This window comes from Carcharodon carcharias, assembly GCF_017639515.1.
Source record: "Carcharodon carcharias isolate sCarCar2 chromosome 37 unlocalized genomic scaffold, sCarCar2.pri SUPER_37_unloc_1, whole genome shotgun sequence".
In the NCBI taxonomy this organism is placed as follows: domain Eukaryota; kingdom Metazoa; phylum Chordata; class Chondrichthyes; order Lamniformes; family Lamnidae; genus Carcharodon; species Carcharodon carcharias.
In genome coordinates this window covers 5,238,959-5,250,962 of record NW_024470758.1, presented here as the reverse complement: position 1 = coordinate 5,250,962, position 12,004 = coordinate 5,238,959, and the positions used below count along the sequence as shown (strand labels likewise).

The 12,004-nt window shown below is 43.3% G+C and overlaps 1 non-coding gene across 1 annotated transcript; it reads left to right on the top strand.

Moving 5' to 3' along the window:
• Nucleotides 1-1,065: 1,065 nt before the first annotated feature.
• On the top strand, nucleotides 1,066-1,139 carry trnai-aau. The gene has a single exon. It is a non-coding gene; the product is annotated as a tRNA-Ile (tRNA).
• Nucleotides 1,140-12,004: the final 10,865 nt, after the last annotated feature.

Here is a 12,004-nt window from a genome sequence, read left to right as displayed (position 1 = left end):
AACACGGCTACTTTGATACCAGGTGTGTGCTTGAATACAGTAAATGGAACCACCTCACGATAAACCGCTCACTGTTTGGCAGAGGAGTTTCACGGAGTGATGTGTGTGATTCCCTCATTTGTGAATTTGTTATAAGTCGGGAAAAGGCAGAGATTTGAGAAGTTTACAGGGAAATCATCTAGATACATCTTTTTGTCTGGTGCTCACTCTCAAATTATGGCAAACTCATGGAATGATAAAGAGCCCAGAGATGGATAATCAACCATAATCACAGCCAGAGAGACCTGCAATAACCCTCAGTGCAGGAAAGGCAACTCATTGTCCTTTGGTCCAAAAGCAAAATACTGCGGATGCTGGAAATCTGAAACAAAGACAGAAAACGCTGGAAATATTCAGCAGATCTGACAGCATTTGTGGAGAGAGAAACAGATTCACGTTTCAGGTCGTTCTGGTGAAAGGTCGCTGTCTGAAATGTAAACTATTCCTTGTTTCACAGATACTGCCAGATCTGCGAATTATTTCCAGTATTTCCATGTGCTCAACTGAGCATCATTAGTCTCACTGGTTTAGCTGATAAAGCACTTGCCTTGTGGAGAGGAGCTCCTGGGTTCATCATCCCAGCAGCGCCTTATTTCATTGAAACTGATCTGTGCGATTACGCACTTCCATCATAACAGGGCGAAATCTATCTTTGTTCTAGAATTGTAGTTTAAAATAGTCTTTCCCTGTATCATTGAACAGCTGCAAAGATTTTAACACAAGAACAGAGTTTCATTTCTGCGACTGAGGAAGAAATTTGGGGGAAGAGGCCACTCACACTGAGAGACTTTTGATACCGGAAGAGATGGGCGCAATTCTATTTCACAATTGAACACTGACATCGAGATTTTGGAAGACCAAGTGAAAAAATCACTGGGTGAGTGACAGAATTCAAACATCATCCCGGAGAATAAGAGAGATTAAAGCAGGTGGCTGTATGAACGCTGGAAAAAACAATGACAAATCCTGTTTTCCGGGAACTCCTGAAGTTTGGATCTGTGATTAAAGTATTCATGAATTAATCTTGGCTTTGTGGCTTAGTTGGTTAAAGCGCCTGTCTAATAAACAGGAGATCCTGGGTTCAAATCCCAGCAGAGCCTTATTCCAATTTCAAAGTTTTTAAGCTGACCTGTGCAAAATATGGCTTGGTTCGGGTGAGTACTTCCGAATTGCCGGTTCAAATTGTCCATCCTTGTGCAATAGATTATCTTCTACTCTTTCAACGCAAGGAGAGTTTTGTTTCTTTGACTAAAGGAGAGATTTGTGGAAATTGGCCACTCACACTGAGAAACTGCCTTGTGTGTTTCTACAAGAAGAGATGGGCACTTTTCTACTTAATAGTTGAAGGCTCAGAACACTGACATCGAGATTTTGGAAGAACAAGACAACAGAACAAGAAAAAAAAAATCACCGGGTCAGCGAGAGGATTCAAACTTCATAAGAGGAAGAGATAAAAACAGGTGACTGCATGAACGCTGCAACAATCAGTTGCTAAATCCTGTTTTCCGAGAACTCAGTGAAGATGTGTGTTTAAACTGTTTCCCACTCCGTTTAAAATGCTGAATATTCTGGGCTAACATCGGGGCGGATATTTGGTTTAACTTCATTCGTGAATAAAGGTGTCAATTGTTTACATGTTGTTAACGTGACAGCACGTAAACGTTTCAAGGAATTCTCCTCACAACCTGCTTCACCGAAAGAGATTATCATTTATCTTAAATATCCGTTCACAAAGAGGGATGCTAGGTATTACTCCATGAGAATCCCAAGGGGTTTGTGACGGATTCATTACAAATAATCAGGAATTTCAAAGTGCCTCAATCAGCCACAATTTCTTCAAAAGAAACCGCTCGCTACATTCATCTCACTGAAGCAGAGTGTGACCGTGTTGTATCTGTCAGTGTGGAGGTGACGAGTCTGGGTTGGGTAGCCATGTCCAGTGTTTATGAGAGTGGGGTCTGGGTGAGCAGCTGGTGAGTGCGGCAGGGCCAGTGCTGGATGCAGGAAGCTCCCGTCAGTGTGTGTGGGTCTGATGGGGCTGAGTGATTGACAACTGGCGGTTGTTGGTGTTTCCATAAATGAAGGAAATTCCCTCCAACAGTTTATTTTTTCTTCATTTGACTATAAACAACTTGAACAAAAGTGAAACAGTGTAGGAACATTTTTGGTCTGTATAAAAGGGGGGTGATTTCAGCTGCCATTGTCCAGTGGTTAAAGCTTTTGTCTAAAAATCCATGGGATTTTTCCACTTTGACTTGAGTCCTGCTCCCTGAGGATCTGTTCAGTATTTTTAATTCTGTTTTATCTTGAATCCTCTATTTCCACAGAATGCTGACACTGAAATTGCTTATACTTCCCACCATTGTTCTCTATGAAGCAGGTATTGTCTGCACGGTCTAATGGAGACATGCTCAGAGGGCTGTGCCAGAGGGTTTCTTTCAGGTTTTATGATTTTGGTCCATTAGCAGCAACCGGATGTCTGCACAGGAACTCGGAATGCCGAGTACCTCTTCTCAGGATGGACTTAATCAAGGGACAGAATGTTGGCTGTGGGGAGGATAATGGTCTGGGGATTTGGGCTGCCATTCCAGACCATTTGGGGAATAGCACAAGGCGCTGTTGCAATGTGACAATGGCAGTATGCAACCTTGGGATATTATCCTTTCTTTATTCATTCTTGGGATGTGGGTGTCGCTAGCTAAGCCAGCATTTATTGTCTATCCTTAATTTCCCTTGAGAAGGTGGTGGTGATCTGCTTTCTTGAACCACTGCAGTCCCTCTGGTGTAGGTACACCCAAAGTGCTGTTAGGGAGTGAGTTCTAGGATTTTGACCTAGCGACATTGAAGGAACAGCGATATATTTCCAAGTCAGGATGGTGAGAGGCCTGGAGGGGAACTTCCAGTTGATGGTGTCCCATGCACCTACTGCCCTTATCCTTCTAGATGTTAGTGGTTGAGTTGAAAGGTGCTGTCTAAGGAACTTGGTGAATTTCTGCAGTGCACCTTGTAGATGGTACATACTGCTGCCACTATTCATCAATGGTGGAGGGAATGAATGTTTGTGGAATGAGTGCCAATCAAGCGGGCTGCTTTATACTGGATGGTGCCAAGTTTCTTGAGAGTTGTTGGAGCTGCACTGATCCAGGCAAGTGCAGAATATTCCTTCACACTCCTGACTTGTGCCTTGTAGATGGCTTTGGGGAGTTTGACACAAAAATTGGCCCTGTAGTTGATAGTGAAAAGGATAGCTTTTGTCTCCAGAATTATATCAATGGTTTGGTTGAGTGGACGGAAAAATGGCAGATGGAATTCAATCCAGAGAAGTGCCAAGTAATGCATTTGGGGAAGGCAAACAAAGCTAGGGAACTACACAATAAATAGGTTATTGGGAGGAGTAGAGGAAGTTAGATACCTTGTGCATATCCACAGGTCCCTGAAGGTGGCAGGGCAGGTGGATAAGGTGGTAAAGAAAGCATATGGAATGCTTTCTTTTATTGGACAAGGTTTAGAACACAAAAGCAGGGATGTCATGATGGAACTGTATAAAACACTGGTTCAGCCACAGTTGGAATTTTCTGCACAGGTCTCGTCACCACATTACAGGAAGGACATTATTGCCCTGGAAAGAGTACAGAGGAGATTTACAAGAATATTGCCAGGACTTGAAAATTGCATCTATGGGGTAAGATAGGATAGCCTGAGGTTGTTTTTCTTAGAACTGAAGAGGCTGATGGTGACCTGACTGAAGTGTACAAGACTATGAGGGGCCGAGATAGAGTAGGCATGGATGTCCTTTTTCCCTGAGCACAGTGGTCAATTACCAGAGGGCACAGGTTTAAGGTGATTGGTAGAAGTGGACATGAGGCAAAACATCTTCACCCACAGGGTGGTGGGTGTTTGGAATTCAATGCCTCGTTTGGTGGTGGAGGCAGAAATCCTCAACTCATTTTAAAGGCACCTGGATCTGCACCTAAAGCACTGTAACCTGCAAGGATATGGACCGGGTGCTGGAAGGTGGGATTTTAATGAGCAGGTTTTTTTTTTTCTTTTTTGGTCAGCACAGACACATTGGGCTGAATGGCCTCTTTCTATGCTGTACCTTTCCTGTAGTTCTATTTCAGTCCTGATATTCTGTTAACCAATTTGTGCTGGCTGTAATTTATCAACCCATGTTCTACCAAGTGACAATGAATCTTGTCCCAGATTATTGCCTCTCAACATTTCCCCACCACGACCATTAGATTAACTGGTCTGTAGTTACTGGGTTTATCCCTATACATTATAAACACTGATGTAACATTAGCAACCTGCAGTTCACTGGCTTCACTCCCATGTCCAAGGAGAATTGAAAGATTGTGGATCAAGTCCCTGCTATTTCCACCTTTCCTTCCCTCAGTAATCCAGGATGCATCCCATCTGAATCGGTTGAATTTTCTATTGTAAGCATTGCCAACCTTGTAATTGCTTCCTCTTTATCTATTTTCATACTTTCCAAATTCTCCACCAGCTCCTCCATCACTGTGACATTAGCAGCATTCGCTTGTTTTGTGATAGCAGATGTAATGTTCTCATTTAGTACCTCAGCTATGCCCTCTGCCTCCATAAAATCCCCAAATCAGCCACCCTTTCAGTGACTCTCCATTTGTTGGTAAAGGTCTGCAGTGTTTTTGCTTGCGTTAACTGCTGATCTTTTCTCATAGACTCCCTCTGCTGATCTAATTTCCTTTTCCAGCTCTCCTCTGTACTTTCTGTATTCTGCTTGGTTTTCCAATGTATTATGGATCTGACATTTATCATCAGCCTGATTTGGAGTTCCCACTGAGCACAGGATATGTAGGCAACAGCTCTCAGCTGTCCCAACATTTCACTGAAATGAGTTGTCTGTTTAACTAAACTTCTCGTCATTTAGAGTGTTCCACTCCTTCCCTTTTGTACTTCTGCTGTTGTCACTTAGTTTAAATTACACAGTAGCTCCTTCCCCATCTGCACCTAATCCCCACACTCAACAAATCCACATTTTAAACTCTTCACTCTGCAATCACTTTCTCTATTTGAGCTCGCAAGCCACTCGAGTTCTTGTTTGTAATTTAATTGTTCCAATTTCTTTATTCACAATTCAGATTTGTTTTTAAATTAACAATTAATTTGCCCTGTTATTTTAATTTATTTGATGTCAATGTCTGAACAAACTGCAAGTTTAAAAAACAAATCTAGAAATGATTTCTTGTTCTGCAATGACAGTCTACTCCATTCAGTTCAGTAAATCTTAATAAATTCAACACAGAATGCTGTATCTCTACTTGATGAACTGATGATGCACTGAGCTCTCAGCTTTTACTCATTGACCTTCACAGGAGTTGATCCAGTTTAGATGTTGACTTGTTCGCTGTTGTCGATTTACCTGGATTCTTCACCTGATTTCTCTGCTGTCCAATGAAGCTCTCTGAGCGGAGTTTTCAATAATAAATTGACTTTTCCTCACAGGATTTCAATCTCCACGGTTTTTTAATTATTTTCTGAATACATGTCTCCCGAGTTTTCCTTGTAGTTAAGCAGAAAGTTTAACTGATGTGTTTTCAAGCAGCCGACAGCTTTACTTGAAAAGTCATTGTGACAGGATGTTGGGGTTTGAACCCAGTCACAAATCTGGTGGTGATGCCTTGTGGGTTTTTTTATTCGTTCCTGGAATGTGGGCATCGCTGGCTAGGGCAGCATTTATTGCCCATCCCCTTGTTCAGAGGGCACTGTTTTTTAAAAAGAGTAAACCACGTTTCTGTGGGTCTGAAATCACATGTAGGCCAGACCAGGTGAGGACAGCAGATTTCCTTCCCTAAAGGACATTCGTTTTTATGACAATCGGCAATAGTTTCATTGGTTCAATGGCTTTAATTCCAGATATTTATTGAATTTAAATTCTACCATTTGCTATGGTGGGATTCGAACCCCAGTCCCAAGAACATTAGCCTGGGTCTCTGGATTACCAGTCCAGTGACAATACCACTACGCCACCGTCTCCCCTGCAGCTCCAGCTCTCATGTGATATGCCAGGGGATGACCTCATAATTGCCCCAGTCATGTAGCTGTGGATTGGGCGATTTCTTAAACACGTTCACTGGGGCTGACTTAGTCGTACTTGGCTTTGAAACACACGGGTATATCTTCTGCTTTATCTGACCTTGTATACTCCTAGATAACCAGGGAGCTCTAGATTTGGCAGTACTGCTCTTTTTCTTTGTGGGAACATATATACATCATTCCCGTAGAATCCCGCTTTTGAATGCCTCCCACTGGTCTGTCACACTGATTCCCTTCAAGTAGCTGCAACCAGTCCACTTTGGCCAGGTCAACTCTTAGCTTCATAAAATTTGTCTTCCCCAGTTTAGAACTTTCACTCCTGTTCTATCATTATCCTTTCCATAATTATATTAAATCCAACTGTATTATGGTCACTATCTCCAAAATGATCACTCACTGCACCTTCATCCACTTGGCCAGCTTCATTTCCTGAGACTAAATCTAGAATTTCATTCCCTCTCATTGGGCTTACGCGCTGGCCAAAAAAGTTCCCCTGAATGCAGTTCAAGAATTCTGTGCCTATTACACTGTTCGTACCCCAGTTGATATTAGGGTAATTGAAGTACCAAACTATTTTTCCCCCAATGTTTTTGTACTCAGAAATTTGCATACACATTTACTCTTCTATCTCCCTCTCACTATTTGGGGTTCTCTCGTACACTCTGAGTAGTGTGGCTGCTGCCTTTTTATTTCTGAGCTCAAACTATCTAGCCGCATTTGATGAACCATTTGATATATCATCCCTCCTCACAGCTGTAATTGATTCTTCGACAAATAATGCTGCAGCCCCACTTTTTCAGCCCCCTCTATATCCTGCCTGAAAACCCTTTATCCAGGGATGTTGAGCTGCCATTTTTGCACCTCTTTAACCCAAGTTTCCGTCATAGCAATATCATCATGCTACCACGTGTCCATCTGTGCCCTCAGCTCATCGGCTTTCTTTGCTTTACTCCTTGCATTGAAATAAATACCTTTTAACTTTGCCAAATTCCTGTGTTTAAACATTTTAACCTTTGCTTCTTCTGTCTTTCCGAGTCACCTGCTAATTTTCTGTCTCCCGCTCCCTGCTCTGAATTTGTCCGATCTGAATCCGCCCTCAGGTTCCCATCCCCCTGCCAATCTAGTTTCAATCCTCTCCAAAAATATTTAATACATTTCTTGGCAAAGTTTCAGAGTAGGGTAGTAAGGTTAATGATACGTTTCTGCTCTTCCAAAACTGTTTGAAAAACTCCCACATAATAGACTTGTCAGTAAAATTCAAGCAAATGGGATTAAAGGACAGTGGCAGCATGGATACAAAATTGAATAAGGGACAGAAAGGATAAAGTGGTGGCGAGCGGTTGTTTTTCAGAGTGGGGGGGGCGGTTGAGATAGATCTGATGCTCTGTCAGGTCAGCCGGCTCCTCTATTCCCATTCACTGAAGTTTTATTTTAAATTTTAATAACTTCCAGCCTATATCCAAGTTTGCTGATGACACTAGGTTAGGTGACATGGTTAGTAGTGTAGGTGGGAGCAGCAAGTTTCAAAGGCTCATTGACAGATTCAGTGAGTGAACAAAACTGTGGCTGATGGTGGTCAACATGGGGAAGTGTGAGGTCACCCATCTTGCAGCAAAGAAAGATCAGAGAATTTCCTAAACAGTCAGAAAGTTGGGACTGTTGTCGAGCCTGAGTGAGACTGGATGATGGTTAAAAAGCAGTGGCAGAACAGCAGTGAGAGAGAGAGGAGAGAAGAGAAGAGTGACAGCGACGACGGTGCAGGGGGGATAAAGAGCTGTGAGGGAGGGGTTGGAGCAAACCGGCCATGTTTATAATAAATAGTCAAAGCATGATATCAGGGGAAAGAAGGGAGCTGGTTGGTTTGTGCATATTTCTCTAAATTAGGGCTTTGATTAAACTGGGAGCTGGAAGATTAAACATTTCAATCAGGGTAAGTACAACAGTAAGTATAAATGCAATAAGAGTATTAGTGTAGAGCAGGGCAAGAGGCATTACATAAAACTAATACTTAATCAAGGTACAAACTGGATTCTAAAAGAGGGAATAGAGGTTTGTTTAGATCATGGATGGGCAGCTGTGACCTGTTGTTTACAGTTCCTGCCCCATGTGGGAACCTCAGGACACTTCATGTGTCTTGGGGGCCAAATGTGCAGGAAGTGTCTCCAGCTGCTTGAGCTCGAGCTCAGGATTTCTGAGCTTGAGGGGCAGCTGGAGTCACTGTGGAGAATCAGGGAGGATGAGAGTTTCCTGGATCGTACGTTACAGGAAGGGAACATACGAAAAGGAAAGAGAGAGTTCAAGACAGTAGATGAGTGGCAATCTGGAAGAGTAGGAAGAGGCAGGAAATGCAGGAGTGTTCGGGGTGTGTGCCACTGTCAAACCGGTATTCAGCATTGGAGACTGCTGGGAATGGTGACACCCTGAAGGAGTGCAGTCCAGACCATGGCACCAATGGGCAAGAAACTGCACAGGAGAGAACAGCAAAGAGTAGAAACGCAGTCATTATTGGAGATTTCATAGTCAGAGGGACAGACAGGCATTTCTGTCACAGTCACTGAGAGTCCCACATGGTCTGTTTTCTCCTTGGTGCCAGGGTAAAGAACATCATGGGGAGGGTGCAGAATATTCTGCAGGGGGAAGGGAGTGTGCCAGAGGTTGTCGTACACGTCAGTATTAATGACACGGGGAGGACAGGTATTGAGGTCCCTCAGTCAGAATTGCAGCAGCGAGAGAGGCAGTTAAAAAGTGGGACCTCGAAAGAAGTAATCTCTGAATTACTGCCAGTGCCATGTGCTGGTGAGAACAGAAATGTGAAGAAAGGGAGCATCAAATGTGGCTTAAGGCCGATGCAGGGGGGAAGGATTCAGATTCTTGGGACATTGGGACCAGTTCTGGGACAGAAGACACCTATTCAAATGGAACAGATTGCACCTTAACAAGACTGGGACCAATGTCCTCATGGGGACGGTCTCTCATGTAGTTGGGGAGGGTTTGAACTAAACTGGCAGGAGACTGGGTGCCAGTATACGTAAGTGGAAAAGAGGAACGGCTAGAGAAGAAAGTAGGGCCATACAAGATAGGAGTAGATGAAGAAGGAATCTAAAAGGAATACAGCATACAGAAAGGGAGGGGAACCAAAGCCAGGGCTCCATGAATGATGAGGAAAATAGAAAATATAATGAAACAATGAAGCACGATGCATGTCAGATGAATGCTTCAAGTGTGAACCAGGTCACTGTTATTGGACAAGAGTGTGGAATTAACTCTATATATGCCCGTCTCTGTTACTTTGTCTGAGTTAGTTCATTCTCTATGCTTTAGTATTTTAGTGTGGCATTAACACTATAAATCTGTTACTGTATGAGTGTGGAATTCACTCTCTGTCAATCTATAATAATGTGAGTGTCATTAACTCTCCGTCTGTCAGTCTCTGTTACTCTATGGAAGTGGGTCACTTTCAAGTTATCAAACAGCAGCTAGTAGAGAGTCACAGGGATCAGTGCTGGGTTCTCAGCTATTTACAATCTATATTAATGACTCAGATGAATGGAGGGAGCATCACCGAATTTTCAGACAATATATAGATAGGTGGAAAAGCAGATTGTGAGGGGGACACAAAGAGTCTGCAAGAGGATATAGAAAGGTTAAATCAGTGGGCAAACATTTGGCAGATGGAATACAATGTGGGGAATTTTGATGGGAAGAATAGAAAAACAAAACATTATTCAAATGATATATATGAATGACCTAGACTGTGGGGTGCAGGGTATGATCTCAAAATTTGCAGGTGATACAAAGATTGGAAATGGTGTCAATTGTGATCGGGATAGTCTTGAGCTTCAAAAGGACATAGACATGTTGGTGGAACTGGCAGGCAAGTGGCAGATGAAGTTCAATGCAGAGAAGTGTGAGGTGATTCATTTTGACATGAAATATATGGTGTGACAGTACAAAATAAAGGGACAGCCTCTAAAGGAGGTGCAGGAACAGAGGGACCTCAGTGTATACGTACATAGGTCATTGAAGATGGTGGGGCATGTTGAGAGAGCAGGTAATAAAGCATATAGTATCTTAAGCTTTATTAATAGGGGCACTGAGTGTAAGAGTAAGGAGGTCATGCTGAACTTGTATAAGACACTCTTTTGGCTTCATCTGGAGTACTGTGTCCAGTTCTGGGCGCCACACTTGATGAAGGATGTGAAGGCATTGGAGAGAGTACAGCGGAGATTCACAAGAATGATTCCAGGGATAAAAAACTGTAGCTATGAGGACAGGTTGGAGAGATTGGGGTCTTTTCCCTGGAAAAAAGAGGCTGAGAGGAGACTTGATAGAGGTGTTCAAGATCCTGCGGGGTATGGAGAGGGTAAAAAATAACAACCTGTTCCCACTCAAGAGAACATCAAGAACTAGAGGGCACAGATTCAAAATAATTGGCCAAAAGAGTAGATGTGATGTGAGGAAAAGTTTTTTCACCCAGAGGGTGGTTGGAGTCTGGAACAAACTTCCTGAAAGGGTGGTGGAGGCAGGTTTGCTCGAGATATTCAAAAGGAAATTGAATTGCTACCTGAAAGAAAAGAACGTGCAAGGTTACAGGGAAAAGGGAGGAGAATGGGACGAGGCAGAATGTTCTTTCAGAGAGCCAGTGCTGACTCGATAGGCCGAATGGCCTCCTTCAATACTGTGGAGAGAGGCTGCAGAATGTTGCAGTACAGAGGGATCAAGATCTCCTTGTACATGAATCACAAGAAGTTAATGTGCAGCTGCAGCAAGTAATTAGGAAGGTAAATGGAATGTTGGCCTTTATTCCGGGAGTGGGGTGGGGGTGCGGAGTATAAAAGTAGGAAAGTCTTGCTACAGCTACACAGCATTGGTGAGACTACACCGAGAGTCCTGTGTTATGTTGGAGTCTCTTTATTTAAAGAGGGATATAATTGCATTGGGGATAGTTCAGGGAAGTTTGACCAGACTGATTCCTGGGATGAAGGAGCTGTCTTATGGGGAATGTTTCGGCAGGAAAGCCCAATCCCCATTGGAGATTCAAAGAATGAGAGATCCTGTTGAAACATATAAGATTCTGACAGGGGTTTGACAGGGTAGATGTTGAGAGGAATGTTTGTGGGGAAACTAGAACAAGTGGACACAGTTTAAAAATAAACAGCTCCCATTTATGATGGAGATGAGAAGGAATTTCTTCTCTCAGAGGGTCCTTCATCTTTGTAATTCTCCACCCCAGAGAGCAGTGGAGGCTGGGTCATTGCATATATTCACGCTGAGTTCGACAGATTTTTCACCTACAGGAGAGTCAAGAGTTATAGGGCAGGTGGGAGAGTGGGTTTGAGGCCACAATCAGATCCAACCATGGTCTTGTTGAATGGTAAAGCAGGCCTGATGGGCTGAATGGCCTACTTCTGCTTCTCTTTCTTATATTCATGTTTTGTCAGTGTGGAACTGACCCTCTGTCTGTCAGTCTCTGTTGCTGTATTTCAGGAATTAACTCAGTCTGATACTGCATGTGAGTATGGAATTGATCCTCTGTTCATCAGTTTCTTTTTTATTCATTCACAGGATGTGGGCTTCGCTGACTGGCAGCATTTATTGCCCATCCCTAATTGCCCTTGAGAAGTTGTCAGTAATTGGCTGGGTTGGATTCGTCCTGCTTTTTGTGTACAGGACATACCTGGGCAATTTTCCACATATCTGGGTAGATGCCAGTGCTGTAGCTGTACTGGAACAGGTTGGCTAGGGGTGCGGCAAGTTCTGGAGCACAAGTCTTCAGTACCCTTGCTGGAATGTTGTCAGAGTCCATGGACTCTGCAGTACCCAGTGCCTTCAGCTGTTTCTTGGTATCACATGGAGTGAATCAAATTGGCTGAAGACAGGCATCTGTGGA